General features: G+C 41.5%; 1 protein-coding gene across 1 annotated transcript in view; it reads left to right on the plus strand.

Moving 5' to 3' along the window:
• GALNTL6 (polypeptide N-acetylgalactosaminyltransferase like 6) overlaps window positions 1-26,377 on the plus strand; it is a 2,516,565-nt gene that overhangs the window by 1,607,927 nt on the left and 882,261 nt on the right. The gene's annotated exons all lie outside the window — the stretch shown is intronic.

Here is a 26,377-nt window from a genome sequence, read left to right on the forward strand (position 1 = left end):
AGTAAACAATTTAATTAATAAAACGAATTTCGTAGTGCGCCTTGCATCGCAAAATGCAATGCAGTGCGAGCTACGAAATTCGTTTTATTAATTAAATTGTTTACTTACCTGCAATTATCCATATGCCGGTTTTTAGCAACCTCCGCCCTACCCCTCCCCCTCCCCACCCTCCTGCCCCACCGTAACTCCCTCCACGAGCCGTCGCTGGTGTCAACGGCACAGCCCTTGGAATCTAACTGGCATCTTTGGAAGCAGTGAAAATCAGGATATAATTAAACGGACAAGAAGAACAGTAGAAGGAACACAGAAACATGAACTTGGCTCTGAGAAACTCTGGACTGGAATAGGGATCAAGAATAGGACTGGAATGCAAAAAAACTGAGTATTCTGGAATTCTGCACACTACCTAGGACAGGACAGGCATATGCAGTTGGGACAGGAATACAAGACACGGAATCTAAATATGTAAGACAGGTATGATTAACCCCAGAAAGTATCTAGGGTCAAGGCAAACAGGGAACAAAGAGACAGGATAAACAAGAGACTAGCAACAGAGACAAATAACTAATTAGACCAGAAACAAAGAATCATACAACAATGAAAACTGAAAGTAAAGGCAAGCCTTGAGTAAGCTGGAGGATCACACAGATTAGAAGGAAACAAAGCAGAGGAGTCAGTTTTGAGATGCTGCACTCTGAGCTAACAGGGCTGAAATAGTTGGAGGTTCAAGGGAGCACTGGTGCAAGGAGAGAGGCAGATGCAAGCAATCAATCAAGTGCTAGGAATCAGTAAAGGGAAGGAAGAACTGGGGCTTGGAAAGGGGAAGACAAGGGAGACTAACAGACACAAGACAGGACACGGGGAAGATGGGTTTAGAGTATGAGGCAGAGCCAAGGGAAGAAAAGTCCAGTATGTAGATGTAACAATGTCAGAGGCAGTGGAACCCAGGAATCAAGGTCTAGAATAAAATATCACCACCAGGGCATGGTCGGGGCAGGTTTTGGAGACAGAAGGAACTACAGGGACCATGATGCATCAGTATGCTAGTGTGGAAGCTTGGCCTGGAATACAAAGTGTATCTGGAAATGCAAAACGTAGAATTGTATACCATCAAATTCAGGGATAGAAACAGACTTCCAGGTAGGACTCTAGAGGGCCTTCATGAGCTCCACCTAGTGACTGGATGAAAAATCCTAACAGCAGGTGAGAAAGTGCAAACTCTCATGCGTGTAAAAAGCACATACATATTCTTTAGATAAATATAATGGTGGCCTACTTGTTATGGAGAGTTAGACTGTCAATAGGCATCCATTGCTCCGAAAAATGCAGGCATATTCAACAATACGGAACAGAGGCATCATTGTGGCTCAATGAGAAATGTCACAGCTTGTCTGCAACCCTAGTAATCTCAGGCAAACATGGGCTCCATGGTAATCTTCGTAATATAGTACAATTTTAGTAGAATATTGTTCTGTAAAGTTCTGTAAGTTGTACAACCTATCGGACGTTCTAATTGTTTCATAACACCATAAATAAAATATTGAAATAATTTTCCATATTAATTATTTTTTATTAGTTAAATTATATTCACACCACTGGTGTGCTTATAATCTCCTAGGAGGATTTAAAAGGATGGATATTTTTTAGAGATTGGCAAAATTGTTAAATCGTTTCCTTAATAAATCTTATTCTCAAAAATAATTACACATGGCAGGTTTCTTAATATTGAAAAAGTTGATGTCAATCTGAACAATGATATATTCTCATACAGAAATGAAACCGCAGCTTCATTCTTGAATCTGCAAATTCACGTGAATTTACACATTGTGAACTCTACATCAACTACGACCCAGAAATACATAGTTAGCAGTCCCTGAGACCCAGACCCGAGGTCACTGATTGAAAGATCACAGGTGGGGTAGCCTGCAGACAAATGCGTGAACAGAAAAACCCCATATCAAAACCCCTAATAGGTGCAGAAACACCACAATGGTCCAGGGAGATTGGCCTCAATAAAGCACACATGGCGGAGGGGTGGGTGCGTTTCCAAAATAGCATAAAGTCGGATGCCACATAAAGTTAGGAACACTCAGCCAATCAGGAAACAGCACACACAGTACACACAGTGATCATGCGCTCCCCATGCTGGGCATCTGGACACATTATCTACTAGCCTCATTGTGTCCATGCAAGGTTGAGGCCCACATGGATTCTTCATCCAAAATGATAATTTTTGGTTCCAAAGACAGCGGTCCACATTCCTTTCCAAAAGAGGACTGGCAGAACCTCTTTATTACACCCAATGAACAGTATATAAACATATGTCAGTCAGGCAAATTGTAAAGTGAGACAGTCCTTAGGACCTATGCCTGTAACTGTTCTCCCAGCCACACTGTCCAAAAAAACAAACTGTTCCTGTTTTGCCAAACACCTGTTGTCTCTTGTTTTTCAAGGTATTTCATGTTCAAGCAGCAGGTTCATTACAAAAGGAATGGTGTATGCATTTCTGCAGCCAGCTTTAGGGTGTTGGCATCTCTGACCTCAGGGGACTTCATGCCCCACCGTGCACTGTGCCAGGAGGTACACCTGCAGATTTCTCGCTCCAGAGGGTACTGGGCCTCCACCAAAATGCTAAAAAGCGCTACTCAATCCTGCTGCATGGACCATTTCTGCGGCCAGCTTTAGGGTGTTTGACCCCTTTGAACATTTCTAACCCCAGTGGACTTCATCTTCCACCTCACAAAGCACCAGGAGGCACGCCTGCAGACTCAAGGCTCCAGAGGGGGTGGGCCTTCACCGACATGCTGAAAATCGTTACTGAAATCCAGCATGGGACATTTCTGCAGCCAGCATTAGGGTGTTTGAACCCCCTTGGACATTTCTGAGCCAGGATACTTCTTGCCCCACCTCACACAGTGCCAGGAGGTGTGCCTACAGATTTGTGGCTCCAGAGGGGAGGGCCTCCACCAACATGCTAAAAAGCGTTACTGCAATCCCGATGTGCAGGACGCGTATGGGCTGCGCCAGGGCAAATCCCGATCCAGGGGCTGGCCCATCCTGTGCCCGTCACCGACAAGAAGAGGCAAGGCAGGGCCATTTCCCTTGGCTCAGAGGTAGTACACTGCTGGAAAAGTTTGGAGTACAGTTACTTTTTATACTGATGAGCCTCAACTAGTCTTATCAGCTTTCCCCCTTGTTGTATGACCGTGGCTGGAGTGGATCCTACCTGATCCCTTCACCCAAGCGGCTCTGACCCTGCTGCTTTGACCTATGAGCTGCAGTGGGTGGCATGCACATTCTTAGAAAGTGACAACACGCCTAATGGTATTAGCACACGTTCTTTAGCCAGAGAAGCTGTGAGTGGTTTGCAATAAGCCACAATTTAATTATTACTCAATTGTGTGGTTCTACCTCTTTAATCAGTGTCATATGTGGGGTTGGAATTTGCCAGTGTGAGCCATATGCAGGGTGGGGTATCACTAGGAAGGATCACTGGGTCCATCTGTGGGCCTTGAAACAGATCTTCTGGCCCCTGTGTGACTTAGAGTTCCTCTCTGCTCATGATATTCTATGTTAATTTTTTCCCATAGTGCAACTTAGCTCCAAGGGAGGGCCTAAATCATGACCCAATGGGGGTGTGTCGCCGTTACTCAATTGTTTTCTCAGCCACTTGCTTTCTTTTTTCCCACTTCTTTGGTGATAGCTAAGTGACACTCTGTTGCCAGCAAGACAGGGTGGGCAAAAGGAAAGCCAGTCTATTTCCATGCCCCCTGTTATGAGTACCTCAATTAATAGGATGCTCCAGAGGGGCCTGGGGGTTATTAGTACAGAGATAGAGCTCACAAAATGGTGAATCTCTCTATAATTAGGTGCAACTCCACGGTTGTCCCAGATTTAGCTAAAGCCCCTTTTAATATATCAGTGCTCATGCTCATCTCGCCCTACCCCGTAATCAGTGAATCTGTAAATGAATCTGTGACCGACAATGGGCCAACTATCCTTGGGGCTACCAAACCCTCTGGGAAAGCCAAGAGAGCTAGACAGCCAGCAGAAGACAAAAACCTGGAGGTAGCAAGCCAAGCCTGGCCTATCGCTAGTCCTATGCATCCCAGCGAGGAGTCGCCCAGCGCAAACCCAAGGAAACTGCAGGTTGAGTACCCCTGTCTAAACCTGTTTGGCTTGAGAAAATAATGGATAAATGCTTGTGTAAAGTTATCCGCATTTCCTGACACCAGCGCTCGAACAGACTATGTCATCGCTAGCTTCCTCTTATCGCGGCACCGATAACAACCCCGGGTGATTCCACAATCTCAACGACTTCGCATCGTTAGAAGAACTGATGCCTCACCGCCGATGCAACCATCTTTCTCTGTCCTGGACTCAACATGTCGGCTCGTGGCGGACAAGGTGCCTCTCCTCCCCCATAGCAGCCAGGGAGCCAGCCTCAAACTCGTCACTGACGCCTCACCTCCACGACACCATGCATCGTCATAGACTTTGTTTCCAAGGTAATGTTTGTTTGGGGGTGAATGTGACTCATTCCCAGTGCTCTACTCCTCGCGGTTAGTGCCATACTTTGGATTTATCGTTGTCACAAAGTCCCAACAGCCCCAGGTGGAGCTATTTGTTTTCTACAAGCCTTATTTTTGTAATAACTGTTCTAAAGTCATACCAGTCATATGTTGGATTTTTGTCATTTTGGTCAAGTTGAGTTTAGATAAAGATACTTCATTTTTCTAAACTGGTGTGGTGTCCATTTGTTGAGCTATTACTGTATTACTGTGTGTTTTGAGTACAAATACTTTACACATTGCCTTTGGGGTAAGTCTGTTTGCAAATGCCAAGCAACCTAGGGGATGAGCAGGGGTTATCTCAAGTGTGTAACCCCTTACCCTGACTAAAGGCAAGGCTCCCTATTTGGACAAAGGTACCTAGCTCTGCCAACTAGAGACCCTCATTTCTAACAATTTTTATTAGACAGGTTCAGGTACCATTAGTGACAGCAAACCCCCTTGATCTTAGAGTTTCCAGGGCTGTCCAAGGAGCAATCTCTGAGGAATGCCCCACTTCATGTAGACAAGGGCCCTTTTCAAGCACATTATCCTTAGCGAGCAGACCTACCCAAGATGCTTCTAAACAGATCCAACGATAAATCCAAAGTAAGGAATCTGTAACTGCATGGAAGGGCAGCCCTCAGGGAGACTTACAATCTGGACAAGAACTACCATAAAAGGCTCACTTAGGGAGATTAAGGTGGCCTCTCCTGACATTGTATGCATTAGCTAACTGTTTCCCCGTATGCAAAATATTATATATACAATGTGTTTTGCAGACCTACCAGGAATAAACCGCATCACATAAACACCAGTTTAATTGACTATATAATGCTGGATATAAAGTTATGACCACATCTGATTGACATGTTAATACAACCCTATCAAGATAGTGACCACAATGCTGAGTAAATCTACTTGTTCTCAAACCAGAAACTAGGGTGAGCCATTTGACAGAAGATTGAGAATTTCTAGCAATAAACATAGGGTCAAATGGAGCAGTATGAAACACTCATATGAGTCCATTGGCGAGATTTATAGATTGGTTGTTGATGGCATGGAGGTTCTGTTATCACAGGGCTTGGCAGGGGACTCTTGTGAGTCCCTGGGGGCATTCTCCGATGTGCACAATCAGATGTTCCAAAACTTAAGGAGCCACATCTTCATAGAGATTAGGCAATCAGTGGAGAGAAAATTTCCCCATCTTCATTCAATAAACAATTTAAAGTTGCCAAGACAGCATTGGTTGATGCGATGAAAAAGTAAGATAGACCCCAGATTCCGGCCATTAGGTAGACTTGCAAAAAATCACTCACCAATGCTACAAAAGACTGGGAGCGGGTAAAACGGGAAGGCCTCTTAGTCTCTGCCAGATCGAATGACCATCGCTTCTCTTGGAATTTGGTGTACTCTGGTAGTAGGGATGGCTTTTTTTCTATTGACACAAACATTTCAGCCAATGACTGGATCACCCACTTCTCTAGTTAATATACACAGAAAGGAAAACTCATGGTCCCTAAATGTGAACAAACGGTCCTGGGGGCACTATGAGATAGAGAGGAGGAGTCTGCAAGCCCCAAGGTGGCTTTATTAAGGCCCTTAATACTAACAAATTAGCTAGTTGCCTTGGAGAAAACAGCACATGAAAAAAGCCTGCCATCAAGGGAATTATCCTCAATAAAGCCCCTGGACTAGACAAGATTCCTGGACATTTGTTCACGAGTGAGATAGGCATCTGGAGTGCCTATTTTTCATCAATATTTACTGCCATCACGATAGGGGCAACTATTCCACCAACATGGGCAGGGGCTGAAATCCACCCATAGTAAAAAAGAGCTCATGAGATTTGGCAACTAACTATAGACCTCATAGATAGCTCCCAGAAGTTATTTAGTAGGGTAATTATGGGTAGACTTCAGGAATGGCTAACAGCTAAAGAAATCCTGGGTTTTAGAGAGAGTACAAGTACAATTGATCAAGTGTTCCACCTACAGTTGCTGTACTGGACAGTTGTCACTCTGGGTGCTGGTCAACTTTATGTTGTTTTTGTGGATCTGTGATCTGCTTTTGTTAAAGTACCAAGATTGGCCCTCTGACAGACACTTCTAGAGATGGGGATGCCAAACCACCTTCTAGATATTATAGTGAGACTGCACGAGAACAATTACATGCATGTTAGATGTGGCAAAGCAGGTGAGATGACTGAGTCATACTCTGTAATTAGAAGAGTTAGGCAGGAGTGGGTACTCTGCTCCACTCTATTCACACTACGTACTAATAGCCTTATAACCTTTCCAGCCCAGTTTCCGTCCTCATGTTTTCCGACTATACTCTGCTTATTTCTAAATCTCAAATGGGACTCCAAAAACTGCTGGACTGTTTTGATTGTTTTCATAAGCGGGGGCTAGGGTGTTGGAGCTCAATGTGGGTAAAACCAAGTACATGGTCCTGAACCCAGGACTCTCATCTAGGGCTAATCCAATGTTAGCAAGGACTCCACTCGAGCGCATGCAGATCTATAACCACCAGGCCCTCAGAACAGTCTCTTATGTTACAGAGCTTTGGGGGTATCTGGACACAACCTTTTTAGTCACAGTAGAAAATCAACATATTTGCCAGCTGGTAGGTGTACCCACTTAGTCTAGACCTTGGGCATAGAGCATTATCCAACAGAATAGGCCTGCCCCCCATACTCTACTGGAAGAGAATCTGGGCTACCCTGTGCTTCTCACCTATCATCAATTAGATTAGAGGAAATAATATGCATCTCCGGTTCTTGTAGTGTACCCTGGTTAAAATAAGTAAAAGTCACCCTGCTAGTGATTGGGAAAGCAAGCCTGTGGCGAGCCCTTGGTGTGGCCAGGGCAACCCCTAAATCAGCCTATTGGCAACACAAAGAGTGTCTTTTACATACTCAGGCGAAACCTAACTCAGTAACTGGTGCTTAATTACAGTCAAGGACTCCTTCTTAAAGGAGGATTTTCTGGATGAGATAGAACCACCCCTATCTAAGTGTCTGTATTTGCAATTCTGGTACCCCTCCATTCTTTTACAGCAAAGTGGGCACAATTCCCTGAGGCTGAGGACTGGTGCTCTTCATCTTGTGTTGACCCCAAAGAAAAGATTGGCATGTTCTCTTCTTCTGCTCAGCCAACATCAGTAGTTGTAGGTGCTGGATAATCCAGCTGTGCCGGAACATGAGAGTTAGGAATCACAAAGAAGCTGTAAGGATTTTGAAATAAGACACTAGTAAATCGATGATTTTTTAACTAACTCGATATTTGATAGTAATGTGGGAAGTTAGGCAAGGAATGTGTGCTTCCCTTGAGAAATAAGCCTGTGGTGATTCACCAGAGGTGCAATATATTCATTGCTTGTTTTAATATCTTCATCCTCAGTTATGTATTAAGCAAACATGAATTTTATTTATTGACTTGAAAGATCAAGCTTGCTGATTTTTTGTGGAATTATACTGCTTTAACCAATTTTGCTCTTATACGTTTTTATGAATTTCTTTTATGTGCTTTTATGGCCAATGTGCCAAATGAAAAAACTTTGAATTAAAAATGATATGCACCAATTTCCTTTACGTGCAAAATACTCCCAAATTGCCAGCTCCAAGGAATGGCTTTCTAGATTCTAAGGCAAACCCGTGCCGTGCATGAAGCCGAAGCCCACATCAAGATTTGCACTTTCTATGAGGCATTTTCTATTTGAACCCAGCCAGGAAAAAATTCCACAATTAACTTAACAGTTAGGAAAAGAGGACCTAATAGGCATGACATGTATACATTTGTAGGTAAGTCCGGGACGGTGTTTGGGCACCGCCCCCCTTCTTTCTCGCAGTGCGAGAAGGCAGAAACATAAATGGTAATAACTACCATTTATATTTCTACCTTCTCGCACAGCGAGAAAGCAGAAGTGCCTGGTTTGGGGGTGGGCGGTCCTGCTCGAGGGCAGGTAGGAGTGGCTTGCTCACTGTTATGCATACAGACTGTTTGGTCGGCCCTGGGGACGACTAAACAGTCGGTATGCACAACAGTTGGCAAACCACTCCCCACCTGCCCTCGAACAGGACTGTCCACGCTCCCTTTTCACTATGTAGGCTAGCCTACATAGAGAAAAGGGCCCAGGTGGGGCACGCTCAGATTCACCTCAGCAGTTCTGAGTGGCGGAGGGGAAGGAGGGAGGCTGCCTTTAATGATGACGTGAGGAGAGCTGCAGACGGCCGGCCCGGAATTGAAAAACGCACAAGTCAGACCGCGGGAGTCGGGACCCATCCAGAGGATGGCGCGGGATGGTAAGTTTTATTTTATAAATATTTGTCCATTAAACCCCTACCGCCTCCCCTCTACCCCCCCGCGGCACAACGACCCAATTTCAAATTCCCCCCACCCGCCTGTAATGCAGGTCACCACTGCTGTTTATTGTCCCCTTACATTTTCCTCACACGAAAGACTGCTTCTTGTCCCCTTACAATGGGCATTGGATGCTGCGGAGGCTGGGTCCTCACTCAGCAATCAGTCGAATAAATTGTTTGCTAAAGATGTGTCGTTCACCGGGGTTCAGTCTAGGTGCATAGTTCCTCTGACTACAGTGCAACAAAATACGCCGGTGGCTGCTAAATTATGAATTCCCATTTGTCATTAAGAACTAACATTGTTTCTCTGTAACTGAAATGAGTAAATGAAGCAGACGTTCTCCTAACACTTGAGATGCAGAAAACCAACCCCCCCTATTTGATATATTTTCTTTTGGAGCAAGCGTCTTCAGGGATAAGCGGTATTGTGTCTGCAACTTCCGGCTGCGTAAACACTTCCGGTCACCGAGCTCAGGTGCTGGGTCAGCAGCATCTGGTGTTTACATTGTTATGAGTGGTGTGAATTTCAGGGCTCCCTATAACTAGTGCAACTGAGAATGGAATGTAAAATCCCCCTGGCAACTTGCAGAAAAGTTCAGGCGGCAGGGGATTTCACAGGGCAACTTTAACAATGAAATTTAGTTTCAGCAAATAGAACACAGACCGTGGCGTAAAAAACCCGCCCTCAGTACAATGTGATCATGGGCCGCAACGTCTCTCATAATTCGCAAATATTAAATAGTCTTGGGCTCAATGGGAGCCCTGTGAAGGGTTAGGGGGACCCCTGCTGGTCTCTGCATTTTCTGCATCGAATATGTGTGAGTTTTAAATTAGAACTGGAAAGACTGGAGGAGAAGGATTTTCCATTGCTAAACATGAGGCAGGTATGATTCAGCTGCTCATCTTTCCAGGCAGCTCCGGCACTTCCCTCCATCGAGCAGTATAACACCCCCTTGGCCAGAAGACCATCCTGTAACCTGAGATTCCTGCGGCACTGACAGGTACAGCAAGGTGTTCATCACAAGGGATCTCAATGGGATTTACAGTATGACTTACTTATCTGCAGCACTGACAGGAGTTTGTATCCTCTGGTCTCTGCAGCACTGACAGGTACAGGCGGGAGTTTGTATCTGCTGGCCTCTGCAGCACTGACTCGTACAGGCGGGAGTTTGTAACCTCTGGTCTCTGCAGCATTGACAGGTGCAGTGCAGTGATAAGCTTGGATCTCCGGAGCTCTAACGGGTATGGTCTTTTTGGCTTTATAAATTGAGATCTGCGAGACTTATGACAACAGTATCGGATTTATAACAGGGGATCTGCAGCAATGACAGGCACAGTGTGGTGTTTGTAATATGAGAGGGCCCGATTCACAGAGCTAACTTAAGACAAAATTCTAAACTTACTACCATTTCCGTATTCACAGAAGGCACTTACTCATTTTGGTATTCACAGAAGACACTTACTCATTTCGGTATTCACAGAAGTTAGGAGTCCTAACTTTAGGTCTTCTAAATGCCTTCTGTGAATACCGAAAGTCTTAAAGTTAGGATTCTTCTCAATTTAGAAGTAATTTCCCATGGTCTAGGGTGTGTGTAAGTCCACAAACCTGCTCCAGAAACCTGTATTAGGTCTGCCTGGAAAGTACAGCGGTTTGTAACTACCAAAACTTCAAATTTTATATAGAGTAGGTATAGGCTCCGCCCAGAATATATTTACTCCTTCACCTCATGCTCTTGGATATTTTAATTAACATTACAAGAAGTAATTTCATTGGAATGCATGAGGGACTATTTTACACCTAAAAAGAACTCCAAATCCTCCCCATTTGTTGCCTGTTCAATTCTTTGTCTCCAATATGCATTCTGCAATGATATCAATCCCTTTTTGCTATTTTTCCTAGCACTGGCAAAGGGGATATATGTGATAAACAGCATTTGTCCATGCACTAAATGTAAACAGCTGTTGTTTACTTTCATGGCATTTTAAAGCCAGACCTATTGGCTATACCAATGCTTGTTTTCTGGGTCGCATGTTATATTTCTGAAAATGCATGATTAGACCCTATAAATGCCCTCATTACAATGTGTCCAGCTATACCTGCTGGTCCTTTCGCAATGGAGTAATTGAACACAAAAATGTGTGGTATTGTCCTGGGATTAAATTACAATCCCATTTTCAGTTTCATGAACACAAATAAGGGCTAATTTATAAGAGATTTTTACAATTGACTACCATCAACCTTTTCTCTCCCCTACCCCATTCCCATTTCGCTATGCATTAGCTGGCTGAATCTGAGCATGAACACATTTTGTGAATGCAACATTTCTGGCCAAATCAAAATAAGGACCATAGTATTATGTGAGACATAGCCAGTGCTTAATTTGAGCCTGTAGTTTACGATTCTCGGCACTGGCACTTAATTGTCAACACCAGAGCTTGTGACAGTCTATCACATGGTGGCGCTGTTTGTCTAATTTAGAGATGAGCACGACACCGTTGTTTTTTAATTTAATGTAGATTGAAAATGACAATGACAAGAGCCACTGGAATTGTGCAAATATGCAGCCAAGGTGTTTTTTTTCCGCTTAGTTACAGATTTGACACATCTCCAACATCTGCCACAAAATCTGCAGATTTTGACCCAAAAAATTGTTTCTAGCTCAAATGGTTCTAAAGTTACTTAAAGTGTTACGAAACATGTTGCCACACAGTAGAAGCATCTTTGTAAAGCAGGACTGCACACCTTTCTGTTGCTTATGTATTTGCATATCAAACTGGTACTAATGGGGTGCAACCAATGTTCAGAGAGTGTTACCACATATAAAATGATGAAATACAGAAGTGATACTGTTTCAAAATGTGCCACAATTTGCCTTTTTTACTGCATAATTTACTCAACTCTGCCACATATTTTGCCCCTCTCCGGACGCATAATTCCAGTGGCCCACAACTATTACCTGCCACCTAAGCCATTATTCTAGTTTTGTGTGCCTGGATTAGTCTGAACTGTCTGACTTGTAGGGCAGTGATGGTTAGTACTTGTGTTAGTACTAATATTGGCAGTGTGGAAGGTGCAATGTGTGGTGCAAGTTTCAGTGGTCGCCAGATCTTGGTAGAAAGGTGTCTGAAGGTTTGCCAGTCTTCAAAGCACACTGGTTAGCACCAAATTGATGTTCAAATAAGTGGATGAAAGGAAAGGTGAAAAGCCCTAGGCAGGCTGTCCAGTTTGTAAAGGACACTAGTGGGGCTAGTAATGGCGTTCTTTTCCACCAAGTTGCAAGCTTCTTTAGCACATCTCTCTTACGTAGTTTCTAGTAGTACAGTTCATCATCAGATTCCTTCGTAGCAAGATCCAGGTTTCCACAGCAGTTTCAAATGTAGATTGTATTCCAACACCCGCAGGTTTGTAATTCAAATCGTCGCCAAAATATCAAAGGTAAAGAAGTCCAAATGTAGCCAAGAGGAAAATTACAACAAGGTAGTTTATTGTTCCAGTTCCAGAACATGTAGTTGGCAGATAAGATGGTAAGTAAGATGTAAAGTAACACCACCAGGAGCAGCCTCCCTGCTGCTCAGCCTGCATTCATCAACGGACCTAGGGAAGAAATGCACCAGAGAAAGGAGAGGCGACAATCAAGTCACAACACCAACCTTTGCCTGCGCTTTAAAACAAGTGAAATGTATGTGAGAGGAGGGCTATGGAGAGATGAGGGGTACTTTTGCCGGGTGGTAGTGAGGGAATACGAGGATGAGGTCATGGGGGGGCGCCCAAAAAAATTGTCACACTGGGCTCCACCAGCCCTAAAGCCGACCCTTGATGGGTTAGACATAACCCACACACAGTATGAAAAATCGAATGTGGCTCAAGACACTCAGCAGACTTACACATTTCCTTCATGAAAGTAAAACAAACAATTTACCGGAAAAGGTTTTGGAAATCATTATTCACACCTTTCACAGGAGTAAGGCATAACAACGCAAAGAAAAAAGTCCCATCATTTGTATTTGCAATACCAAAGCTTATTGCACTAGAGCATGAATATTGGAACTACATAAACAAGATTAGAAAATTCTTGATGCATTACCTGCCTAACTTTCCTAAAGTGTTCATGTGGCAGTTTATCAAAGTCATTGCTTTCTCTTGGCAATTTGTGTCATCGGGAGACCTTGCTCAGTGTCTCTTTTCAACCTTATTTATAGCATATTCCAACGACAATAGATGGCATAAATTAATGATGTCTTCAAATGTACTATCTCCCTGTAGAGCTGTGCTGTGAGTAAGGAGATGTCCCATTGGCATCATTCCAATCTGTCCCAGATATTTACTTGTGCTGCTAAGTTTTGCTACTTATGTGGTATAATGCATTTTAAATACTGTAGGGAGAACAGAAATGGAACAGTCGCATGTTTTAAAGCACTGTAAAATATGCATCACCTCTGTACTTCCCTTAACTGATAGTTACATTTAAAACTACCCGTAAAAGTAGTGCTTAGCTATATATAGCAAACCAAGTGCCTTTGCGTGTTCACTTTAAACAGGCTACCAATAATTGTCATGCTGCATAGGGTAAAGACACTTCAGAAGTGCTCCTTACGCACCTTGTAACCTGGTTACTCAAAAAGCAGAGTAAATGATCTATTCAAAAACAGAAATTTCTCTTTGCCAATTTAATTTTATTGCATTCAGTTATGGAAGGAAAAACGGAGAGAATTCGAATAAGAGAAAATGAAGATTCACATTTACATTTTTTCTTTGATATAAAATGTTTTTTTTTCAAATATTAGAACAAACGGAGCAAAATTAAAGAAATAAAATTATAAAAAAGTAATTGTAACTCACGATATGGGCTATATAGCTATGAAAAGTGCACTGCTATTATGCTGTAATATCGATAAAGTTATGAGGCAGGTATGGCTGAATTTTGAGGCCTGGGAAAAGTGCATATTACGCCATTTAAGTGCGTTTGTGCTGCACATTTATTGGCATCAATAGTTAGCTATTATCTCACTGTAAAACATGCTTAGTTAGTGATACAAAGCGGATCCCAAAAAGAAAGACACAAGATAGGCCTGATATCAATTAAAAAAAAAAGTTATATATTCATGACATATGGCCACAGGTTTACTTAAAGGAACGAATGTCTTTGTTTTCGCATTGAAATACAAAAATATAATTATTTTCTACTCTTATAGAAAATTAGTTTGTGTGAAATATATACACTTTGCTCAAAACATTAATTTACATTTAAACTCTTTTTTCCATAAAAAGGCGTCACTTGTATTCTGTGTGTGCCACCTTTGTGTTTAAGCTGTTACAGTGTGCGGTTGCTGAAATCACCACGGGCCCAGTTCCTAACAAAAAAATATCTGTAGGAAAGTGAACAGGCAGGGTATTTAGATGCAATATCACAGTCTTGATGCATGTGGTCATTGAGCTCAGACCCTATCGGAAAAGAAGAACCGAAAGTGACACACCTCAGAGAAAAAGCATGAGGTGTTTTGTTTAACACATTAGTCAAAAGTAAAATAATAGTTAAACAAAAACATTGGTAAAATTAATCAAATTTAAAAAATGTCCTACTTAAAATCAATGCACCTAGATGCAATCTTGAATGTCAACAGGAAAATGTAAAAATAGGAAAAAAAATCAACTTTCGTTCAGAGGATCTACCGGGGTCTAAGGACCTAAAGCATTGGCCCACAAGTGCATGCATGCATTAAAGGTCCTAGATCGGTTAGTCGAGATTTCTATCTTTGCACTAAAAGATATATATGAAGCCAGAAGGTGCCAAGTAGATCCAAACAGTAGGATGGAGCCTTCAGCCTTCAGTGAATGTCGGGCCAAGGGTTGCAAAAGCTCCAAGTGGGGCCAGCAGTCAAATAAACAAGGTGTTAATAGAAGAACCATTTATTTTAGTACAGTAACCAACATTTAGGCTTGAAAGAAATTGGGGAAACCCTAATTCAGCCTGTAATGTTCCAACCTCAGTAATTTTCAGTGGCTCCCCATCATCCTGTATTCAGCTAAATATAATTCCTGTTCATCATGTGCAAAGGTTTATACATTCAAATACCAGCCACACTAACAGAACATCTCCCCGGATGGTCATGCAAGCATGACTCTATTTACACATGCAACAAAACTCCCAGGTTTGTCTTTTTAGTTATCTGCTGGCTGCAGACCCTGGGAACCAGATGAATACGAATATGACTTTGCAATTAATATTTTTATCTCGTGGTTGGTAAAAGCAATCAACATCTGCATTATGTCCTAAACGTAAAATGAAACACTTGCGTCATTTATCAAACATTAACTGCCTATTCTAAGTTTGTGTCTTTTAAAACATTGACAATTGCATGCTTAAACAGCAGTAGTCTTCAGCGAGAATACTTCACACCTTCTGCTGTAGGCAACTTCACACCTTCTGCTGTGAGAGCTGTGTTCAGCTCACACCTTTTGGAAGACTTCTGTTCCCAAGCTTCAAACATAACGCAGTTAATAGTCATGAAGTAGAAGGGTGTAACTTGAGCTCATTACCTGGACATTTTCAACTGAATAAGCCTGGTTATATATGTTTCGTTTGCTGAAGACTACTTGAATTATGCACTAGAATGCCTTTACAAAGCACTTTCTTCTACAAGAAGCATTCCAGAACTGTAGAACAATTGTATTGATGTAGTCCACAGGCATATATGAACGTGTCCCTGCGGGGAAAAGTGCCTGCTAGGATGAGCCTGCTTCAAGTAGCTTTGTGCTGAGAAGTTGCGGGTGTTCTAGACCAAGAAAGGAGGTGCTGGCTTCAAACAATTTCGAAATGAATGATCTTAAAGCTGAGAATAAAGAGCTGTAGATCTATATGATTGAATAATATTGACCTGTGAAGTTTACAGCAGTTCTGCTGCCTTTGTGAAATTCACTGCTCAGTAAAGAAGTGTTGGAAAGGCTAGAGCTGAACTTGTGTTTGTATGGTGCCATAAACAGCTATCAAGAGAGATTAGTCCTGATGAACTCACCCCAACGCATCTAAAAGTTTCTACGGCTTAAAAAGGTCTGTGCAATATTTCTAAGACACCCCCAACAATGCAGCAGAAATTAAGTTGACTATTTTAGCTTTTCGTACAAGGATGATTGGTGTCTGTATGTATTTGCTTTCCCAACAGTGAGCAGCCTCAGTTTACCACTGATCCCATATATTTATTCCAAGCAAGCCACAACAAGTTCAATTGTGATCTCTCTCTCAATAATGAAACTCAACTATGTTTCCCCCAAAGCTTGTTGATGGCACCAACACTCTGAGATTACACAGATGCCTTCACCTAATCTTCATGTTCCACATTGCAACAACAGTCAGAATAGCTTAGATCAAACACTCCTAGCCATGGCCTTTAAAGTAATTTCTCCAGGAATCAAAGATTTCAGAACTGACATCCACGTGTTTTGCCCTGACTTGAAACAACCGAGATAATGCCCTGTTAGCCAGCTTTCCAGAGAGACACCTGACCTCTCCAAGGTTTGTCCTTGATGCCGCAGCGCTACTTTAACGACCTCTATGGACATACAAAAGGACCACTTCTACATTCAAAGAACTCCCCTGTCTTCCTTTACTGATCCACAGCACCCCAAAACCTGCTGCAATTTCTATAAATTCGTACACTCAAGCCCTCCAGCACACACAAAAATAAAGGTTACCATGTCCAGAGAGACTCAATGCCCTCTCTGGCAGCATCCCAAGTTCAAAAGGCACCAATTGTAGAAAATATGTACTACGGAAATAGTTCTTCTCCTGCTAAGCACCAAGGATTGACAACACCAACTGATCTCACATCCAGCAAGCTCAATCTCTACTTCACGTCTGGAGAGAGTCAAAAACGTTTTTCCTAAAGTAACATTTTGTCTTTGTACAACTTTCAAGTTACCTTATTCCCCCTCAAGAGTTTTCCCTTCAACGTCCATACTCACCCGAACAACAGTCCTGCCTTCCCCTTGCCTTCAGGCAAGATCTGCTGAAAAATATTTTACACGTTTCTGTGCGATAAAGAATTCACTACTTGTAAAGCTGTAAACCCAAACCTTCGAACAGCATCTGCTGGTTATTGGGAAGGGCAATTAACAAAGAATATACACAAAGATAATGTAGTGACTGTCCATTTATGCATTGTGTTAATTGGGTGCAGGATGCTTTTACGCCACAGCCAATGCCCATGTACTGTACTCATTACTTGCTAAGTACAAGAGATAACCAGGGATGCTGTATGTTTTTCCATTGTGTGGTTTGCTATAGGATTATCTACATGTTCATATTAGTAGGACATCACTTGGCCAAAGGAGGGCCATGTGACATAAGGGGCTGTTGCATGTGTACCTGGGGGTCTGGTAGACTGCTGCTTTCTGCTGCTGTTGTGTATTTTAGTGTTAGAGGATGGGATGGCATTTAATAAGGTTGAGGTTTTCGGTATAGCTCCCTGTGCTATCATGGCAGATAAATAGCTATCTAAGGGTGGTCTCTTAATACTGAAGTATGATGTTTTTAAATGTCACCTTATTGGCCTCTGCAGATGGGCACCACACACTGGAAAGCCATCATTCACCTCATTCCTCCAAGCCTCCAATGAATGCTAGTGCCCTTTAGTGTCCGGTGTCAGAAGAGACTTGCAGTGTCTTCTATGTGGATTCCCTTCCTGCCTTGCTCAGTCCCCAGCATTTCCCACTTCAAACTCTTTGTCATTATTTTTTTTTAACGTAAATTCTTTAGCAAGTGTCTACCCCTCTTCTCCAGCAGCACCACCATTATGTAATCATCAATATACTCACAGTCACCCCCTCTTCCAGGAGATTCTCCAGAGGAGAAACCTCTCATCACCTAAATGCACAAACAAAAGAATATCAGTCCATACATGATTCTAGTTGCCATCACCAGACATCCGCTGTGATCCACATTTTAATACTTATTTATATTATCATCTCTTTCTAGCATAATCTCCTCTCTCATTTCAGTCTTGCCACATCATCCTATGGACTAGGTATTAGTAGTGCTTGATTTGTAAAAGAATGAGTGCCGGTGCCCAATACTCTGCTTTGAAGCCCATGGCTTGTACTTTAAATGTCTACTTGCTGTATACTAAGACTGTATAGCCTTTAAACCACCTCATGCCTTTTTAATTCATAACCAGACAATACCTGTTTCTTTATCTCTATTACAGGTATTTAGATCACTTTTTGTGATGTTTTTCTGTCTTCTCTTCCTCCATCTCAAAACTTTGTATTCTTTCCTTTTTAGCCTCCAAAAATAAATGTTGATGGCCCCCACCGATAGCTACAGACTCAAAATAAACACTGGCTATTAGCACAAAGGAAGTAGGAATTTGCTGGGTTAGTTATCAAAACTTAAATCACCATACCAAATCCCCAATACGCTTGGAAGCTTTTCAGATTCTAATTGACTCTTGAAACTAGAAGCATGAAGATCAGATCTCTGGTCTTCAAAGGAAAGTCGAAGATTTGGAGAACAGACAAAGACGCTCCAACCTGAGACTTTTTGGGATCCCGGAAAAATCGGAAGGATCAGACCCGAGGGCTTATGTCGTTGGCATACTCAAGAATGCTCTCCCCGACCTGGCCGACTGGGATTGGGACTCTCAAATACAACGCGCTCACCGGCTGCCATTATTTCAGAGAAACAAAGATGCTCAGTTCCCTCGTCCATTTTTAATATATTTTGGGAATTTCCTTTTGCGCCAGGCAGTCTGGCAGAGAGCACGTCCTAACTCTCCAATTTTGGTCGGGGGGTTGTCGCTCTTTACCTGCTCGGACTTAAGCAAGGACACTATGGACAGACGGTGGCACTTCCGTAAACTGATCGATCCCTTCAAAGCCTGTGGTGCTCAGGTATTTCTGCAAGAACCTGCACGCCTCAAAGTCATAAAAAATGGGCGAACTTATTTTTTCAATGAAACTAAGGAGGCTGAAGCTCTCTTAGTCAATATCAAATCAGACAAAAATTAGAGACAGATCATTACAAGAGTTCTACAGGGATCTCTCTCTTTCCTTTCCCTCTCCCATTTTTTTTCTGGGGTTTTTGCTTTTCTCTTTTCTCCTCCCTTTTTTTTTTTTTAGGGGATTGATAAACTGCTGAGGTGGCTGGGCTGCTAAAGGGTCGCTGTCTGGAGGGTTAATCCCAATTTGTCGCTGTTTAGGGTATTTAAAGAAGGGGAGGAAAGAAGGGAGGGGAAAGGGGGGGAAAAAAGGAAGAAAAGAAAGGGGGAAAAAAAAATGTTCTGCTGTCTTGGGACAAGTCTATTCAGGGTTTTGAGAAGGAAGGGAGGGGGGGTGGGGGCCCGTTAGGGCGATCCTCTACAAGAGCTGCCTCTCCAATGGCAGCTGAAGCTGAAGGTCGGTACTTCCCCTAGTACCTACCTGGGGGAGGTACTAGGGGGGGCAGGGGGGGACCTTCTCTGCAGGTCTTGGTGGGTGGGTTTTGGGTGGGAGGAAAATGGCTGAAACAAGTTTTCAGGCTAACAGGGATTTAATTGAAGATAGACAGGACATGGACATTATGGCACTGAATGTGAAGCACACTAGATGTGATATTAATTGTTTGAGAGAGATCAAGAATCTACGACGTTTTTGTCCCCTTTACCGTTGTTTTTTTCTATATATAATTATCAACGTTTGTTTAATTACCGGGTACAGGAACCGATGTTCTCACCATTTTTTAAATGCATGAAATAAAATGCTTAGCATGGAATATAGCGGGTATGAACAGCAAAAGCAAGAGATCCTTGGTCTCCGAAGAATTAAAATTATATAAACCGCATTTTTGTTTGCTATCAGAAACACAACTTATTTTGAAAGATAGGAAATTACTTAACCAATTAGGATATGAAATTATGGTCTGCTCGTCTGCTGGGACATCTATAAGAGGCGTTGCAATACTTAAGGATAGGCGCGTAAGAGTTGAAGTGATGCAGACTGCCCATGATAAAGATGGCAGATGGGCAATAATGCAGTTCAAGTATGAAAACAATACATTTGTATTATGTGTGGTGTACAGGTCTAACACAGACGAACCAATGTTATTTGACCAATTGAATATAAAACTGTTGGACTGGGTGGGAGAAATTATAATTATGGGCGACTTTAACTGTATCATGGATTATAATCTGGATACAACCAGACCTAATAGCCACCAACGGATGCATAAGACTAGGGCAGCTATATTAGATATTTGTCGTATACATAATATTAAAGATGCCTGGCGTCAGCTACACCCAAGTCGATCTGGGTATACATATTATTCGGCACCCCACAAATTATGCTAAAGATTAGATATGGCTCTAGTCAGTGATAATGTATTAGAGACTTGCTCTATGACCCTATGCCCCCGCATTTCCTCCGACCATAACGCTATAATTATATCATTTTTTACACCACACAGCACAACTCCCCCCAGAGTGTTCTCCTTTCCCAGATATCTTATCTCAGATGCATCTTATATTTCGCAGCTGAAAGTACATCTTGCTGAGCTTATTAGTATCAACAAGAACTCGGCCTCCTGTCTTGTAGTATGGGATGCCTGTAAGGCGAGCATGAGGTGTTTTACACAGGCCTATGTGTATAGACAAAATGCCGAACTTAAACAATGCAGAGCCATGATAATATCACAAATAACTAATCAAGAAGAGTTACTGGCCCTGGCACTTCGACATAATTTACCAACTGTCACGGATATTAATCTTAAACTTAGTTCTTTAAAAAACAATGCAAAGAAAAGTTTTTATCAGAAACATAGTGCAAATATTCGCAAATATAAAATTGCGCAATATGAGGGGGGGGACAAAATTGGCCGCATTTTGGCCTATAAGGTGTCTGAGTCCAGAGCAGGCTCTCTAATTTCTAATATTCGGGGGTCAGATAACAAGATATATAATAAACCACAAGAAATCTTAGAGCTATTTGCTGAGTTCTATAAAACCCTATATACCCCAGAGAATCAGCCAGATCCTGATCTTATACGGGCCTATATTGAGGAATACGCAATGTGTGCAGCTGATAGCTTAGACCTGAGCTCCCTGTCTGATGATTTAAACATGAAAGAACTACATCAGGCTATTAATCATTTGCCCGTGGGTAAAGCGGCAGGGGAAGATACTATTCCGTTGGAGTTATATAAGGCATTTTTATCCGAACTAGACCTGCTATTATTAGAAGCTATGCAGTCAGTAGGGATGAATAGAAAAGCACCTAAATCATGGAATAGGGCGAAAATAAATTTTTCTAAAGAAAGACAAACCAAAGGAAGAGAGAGGGTCATACAGGCCAATTTCATTGATAAACACAGATGCAAAAATATTTGCTAAACTCCTTGCAATCAGACTGGTACCTATTATGCCTCAACTTGTCAATACTCAGCAACATGGCTTTATCCATGGGAGAGACACTACCTCACACGTAAATACGGCTATAACGGCCTTCGATGTCGCAGAGATAGAATCCACCCCACTAGGCATGATCTTATTAGATGCGGAAAAAGCATTTGATCGAGTGGGGTGGAGCTATCTCTGGAACACGTTGCTTAAAATGGGGTTTAGTGGAAACTTTCTAAGGGGCATACAGGCTCTATATGACAATCCCTTTGCCTGCACTAGTTATAATGGTCTAACTTCCTCAGATTTTCCAATTATGCGTGGCACTCGTCAGGGCTGCCCTCTCTCACCCCTCTTATTTGCTCTTTCTTTGGAACCCTTTTTAATGGCTCTTAACTCGCAAAATGTAATTGTGCCCTTTAGCTCTGGCTCTCAAGAGCTTAAATTGACCGCATATGCGGATGACATTGCTATTTATACACATGACATAAATAAGGCCCTAAAAGGAATTAAACTAGAGGCAATTAAATTTGGGAAAGTATCTGGCTACAGACTTAACATAGAGAAGACACAAGTTGTTGCCAATTATTCCCCCTCTACGGCTATTCCAGAGATTTGCAAGGTAGCTACCTATCTCGGTGTTAAAATTACGGCGAAAATACAAGAAATAAACCATATTAATTATAATGAATTAGTTAAATCCACTGTTATACTTTTAAAGAAGTGGCATAGGTTACCTTTGAATATTATCGGCAGAATTAATCTTATTAAGATGAAGGTATTACCTAAGTTCTTATATTTATTTCGATCTATTCCACTGGCATTGAATAATCGGTTTATTCAACAATTGGATGGTGTTTTAAACAGTTTTATCTGGGGCTATAAAAAAACAAGAAGATCGCTGAAACACTTGAAAAATAACACAAGTGAGGGTGGGCTTAACTTCCCAGACTTTAAGCTGTATTTTTGGTCTTCATTTTTTTCACGATTACGTTCTTTACTTCATAAGGAATGAACTATATTTTCTCATTATCTTATGTTGAAGCAAGAGTCAAACATGTTTTTGTTTAGAGCAAATGACCCCAATTACTTCAAGAGGGTAAGGTTCAAGACGGCCAGGGATATAACAAAGATATGGAAGAACATATTGATATATTGTAGGACTTCGTTTTTTCACCCGATGTTACCTCTTTGGGGCAATCCAGGTCTTCCAAGAGCATTTTCTGATAATATTAATAATGTATGGGCAGAGAAGGGAGTAAGTACCTTGGCTGACTTATATGGCCCACAGGGACTTGTTGATTTTAATCTGCTCAAACTTAAATATGATTTACCGGAAAATGCCAGATACAAATACTTACAGATCCATGATTTTTTAATTAATAAAAAAAAGATTCGAAGCATTGCAGACTGTGATATCTGGACTTGTTTATATTCTAAAAGAACTAAATCAGTTATTAGTGGGGCTTATAAACTATTATCAAAATACAAAACAAATGACCTGCCTAAACTAGCGGAGAAATGGGGGGCCCAATTTGGCTCTAATGTCACCCCGAAGCAAATAACGAACTCCCTTTCTAACATCAACAAGCTAGTAAGATCATCCAGCCTTAGGCTACAGCAGTTCAGAACAACGTGCATGCTCTACTATACTCCTGAAAGAATCTCCAGATGGTCCCCCAATCCCGATTTTACAGACCGCACAAAATGCCCTAAATGCTCTGGGGTAGCCGTTAATTTAGTTCATATGTTGTTTTCTTGTCCTAAGCTTAAAACTTTTTGGGACGAGATCCAAGATATTTGTAGAATTAAGAATATTTTTTTGCCTATTTTCACTGCCCACCTAGTTTTGCTAGATCATCAGCCTACTCAAATCCCACAATCTTCTTTGGCAACCATACTTATCTCTTGTGCTAAACTAACTGTTGCAAGAGCCTGGATTGCTATAGATCCACCTACGGCCTGGGATTGGTGGGCTTTAGTAATGGAAATATATTCCATGGAATTTGCCCTAGCAAACCTAAGGGGAGGCCGTTCACTGATAACATTTGAAAGAAATTGGGGAACTTGCTTCTCAACTTGATATTATTTTGTCAAAATTGTATTTTCTTTGAAATTGTATGGAATCTATAAATGTATATACCTTTTTTTATCTCCACGTCCAACAACTTTGGATGTTTATGATCTTTCTTTGTCGTTTTGATGATACTTTTTTGCTCCTTCCTTGTTGTAATATTTGTTGTATAATTTAATTATTTCTCCAATGTCTTTAATGTCCTGGATATATATATTTGTATTGTATTTTTTTCCTGTTAGCTTGTCTACAATAAAAAGTTAAAAAAAAATAGAAACTAGAAAAGTCTTCAAGGACAAATATATGTCTTTCAACAACTGAAGAAGTACATTGGTGCAATCTAGAGTTCTTGAACTTACATAAATCATCCAAAGACTTTTTTCCTAACAACTCACAAAAGATTTTATCATTCAATGTTGTATCTTAGACAGTGTTTTGGTGCTAAGGTCATATCATAGATCACTATAGTTTTACTATGATTCTTACTCAGGCATTCATAGGTCCCTATGTATTGCCTAAAGATAGGTTTCACCAATACTAGGATCTTGGCAGGTGGGCTACTCCATCACAATGGTGAAGAATATCCCATTTGCTGAAACGCAAATACTATAGGATATATTGGGATTTATAGTTTGGCAAACAGGATATCCATCTCTGCTGTGATGGAGTAACCCATCTGCCAACATCTAAATCTGGCCCTTAGTTTTTAATCAGCAATCGAGTCTATGTCTGATAGTTTGTTGAACATTCATAGGTACCTTTGAAGTACAAATAATACTTTAGGTACGCCAATTTGAAAATCATACAATGGTCTGTCTAAGACTGATATCACAGAGGGAGTCCTGAATGTCAGTACAGCTATGGTAGTTAGCCAGTAAGATGGAAGCTTGATAGGAGGATAACCATCCAAGATCAGCCATTCACGCGATATTTTATAAGATGTCATCAGAATGGCTGAACAATATGAGATGGATGGGATACATACGACTTGATGTAGTCAGGCAGAAAATGGAAGACTGCATTCCTGCTAAACACATTATTGTACGTACCAATCGGAAGTACTGTTTTGAGTTTTAGGGAGTTTAGAAAGGTTGTAAACTGTCTAGAGATGACATATCACACACTGAACGTTTCAAACTGCAGGTTGTTGATCTGTATAAAGTGGAAAGATTAAGTGCAAGGCGATATGAAAAAAAGTTTTTCAAATTGATAAAGGAAATAAACAAACTCAGTGTACTTTTCAGTTGTAAAATGGCTTCTCATGTATTACAACAGAAGCAGAAGAATGCATCCAAACAGCCACTAAAACGTTGGTGAGACTAACATACTGCTGTCGGCTGATTAAAAGTTTGATTGACAATATTTTGTGCCAATGGCTGAGGATGTCTGTAGCCTGTCTGTAGCCTGAAGTACGGATTCTTCCTGTTCCCGATCCACGAATAAGGAGTGGTCAAGAGTACATCGATAGAGACAACCCCGTCTCCATTAATTGGGCGAGCGTGTGGACTTTTGGAAGTGAGAGCGGATGCCCTCATTTAACGGAGGGCCCGCTTTGTGTACATTAGACAAGGAAGCTTTCCCTGTCTCCAGGAATAGTTATCCTGTGTGGATTATATCATTCTTGTCCTGATGAAGCCAAAAGAGACAACTGGCGGAAACGCGACCGCGACTGCGTCAACACCTGTGTGATAAGGAGTCCCCATATAATTGGATTTTGTGTTTAATTTCTGGAGCCCTGATAAATATATATTTCTTTGTTAAGGAGAATTTACAACCTAGGCGCTGCGAGGACTTCCTCTGTTGTGATATATCACTCTAAACGTAGGAGTGGGTATTGTAAAAATTTTGTTTTTTTCTTTTTAGGGTACACTGTTATAGAAGTATTGTATATATTGTATATGTTGGATGTATATATAGTGAATTTTTGTAATATTCTGATTGCCTTGTTGTTTTGTACCACTTTATCTTGTGACACGTATACATGTCCTTAAAAATTTTCTGTATAAATTTGATTCTCATACAAATAATCGTAAAAAACAGGATAATTAAATATATCTTGTTGTAAAAATAAATGTTGAATTGATTCCTCAGTACCTTTCTTCTCTACTTCCTCATCCTTGTGATGCTCCTTGCCCAGGTATGGGAGGGTAATTTGGGCAGAACCCCTTCATAATTTTCTAGTAATGGCTGAGGATTCATGAGCTAAAAAAGCCAATGGGTAAACGAGGCTGGACCAAAACCCCTTGGAATATGGTATGTAAAGAATACAAAATGTGTACAGTGAGGGGCTCAAGAACCACTATATGACAAACCTAAAAAGAAATGTATCAAGCATGTTTGTGAGCGCCGTTTGTTTTTGTGCTATTTAGCTGTGTGCTTCAGGCATTTGTTCTGCGCGTGTTCCCCTACTTCACTTTATGTTTCCATCAGATCTTCGGATCGACCAAGAGGTCCTTTATTTTCAATCTTCTTGATAGAAGTTGCTTCTCCTTTGCGTTCACACTTGATTTCAAAACACTGGCAGGATCAAAACTTGCAAAATTATCAATAGGGTTTTGTAAATTGTTCACTGTTCTAACACTGTGAATGTACAAACAGATAGAAAAGCGCATCTGACCTGAAGGTGGCCAAAGCAGATTTATGTCCATTTGATAACAAAAGACTAAAACATACTGTCATTGCTGACTCAAGGCATGCAGAGCCAATAAGAGATGAAATGTGGAACGATTTCACATTGCAAACTTAAGGTCTGGCATGGTCACTGCTTTTTGCTAATTACTGTAACAATAACAATGTTACTGTCATCCATTTGGTATTGAAAACTCATCTGCCATAGAAGAGTTATTTTCCACAGTTGCCAATGATTAGCAATGCAGAAGAAAGGACGCTGTTCACTAGCCGCGGTCGGTAGCGGGATGACCTGCAGGGGGGTGAAGTGGGGAGGGGCAGGGGGAGGGGGAAAGGTTGGGGGTAGTAATGTATGGATTACGGAGTATTACAGGTAAGTTAACATATAAATAAATAAAA

This window comes from Lissotriton vulgaris, chromosome 3_1 (assembly GCF_964263255.1).
Source record: "Lissotriton vulgaris chromosome 3_1, aLisVul1.2, whole genome shotgun sequence".
NCBI classification, from domain to species: Eukaryota; Metazoa; Chordata; class Amphibia; order Caudata; family Salamandridae; genus Lissotriton; species Lissotriton vulgaris.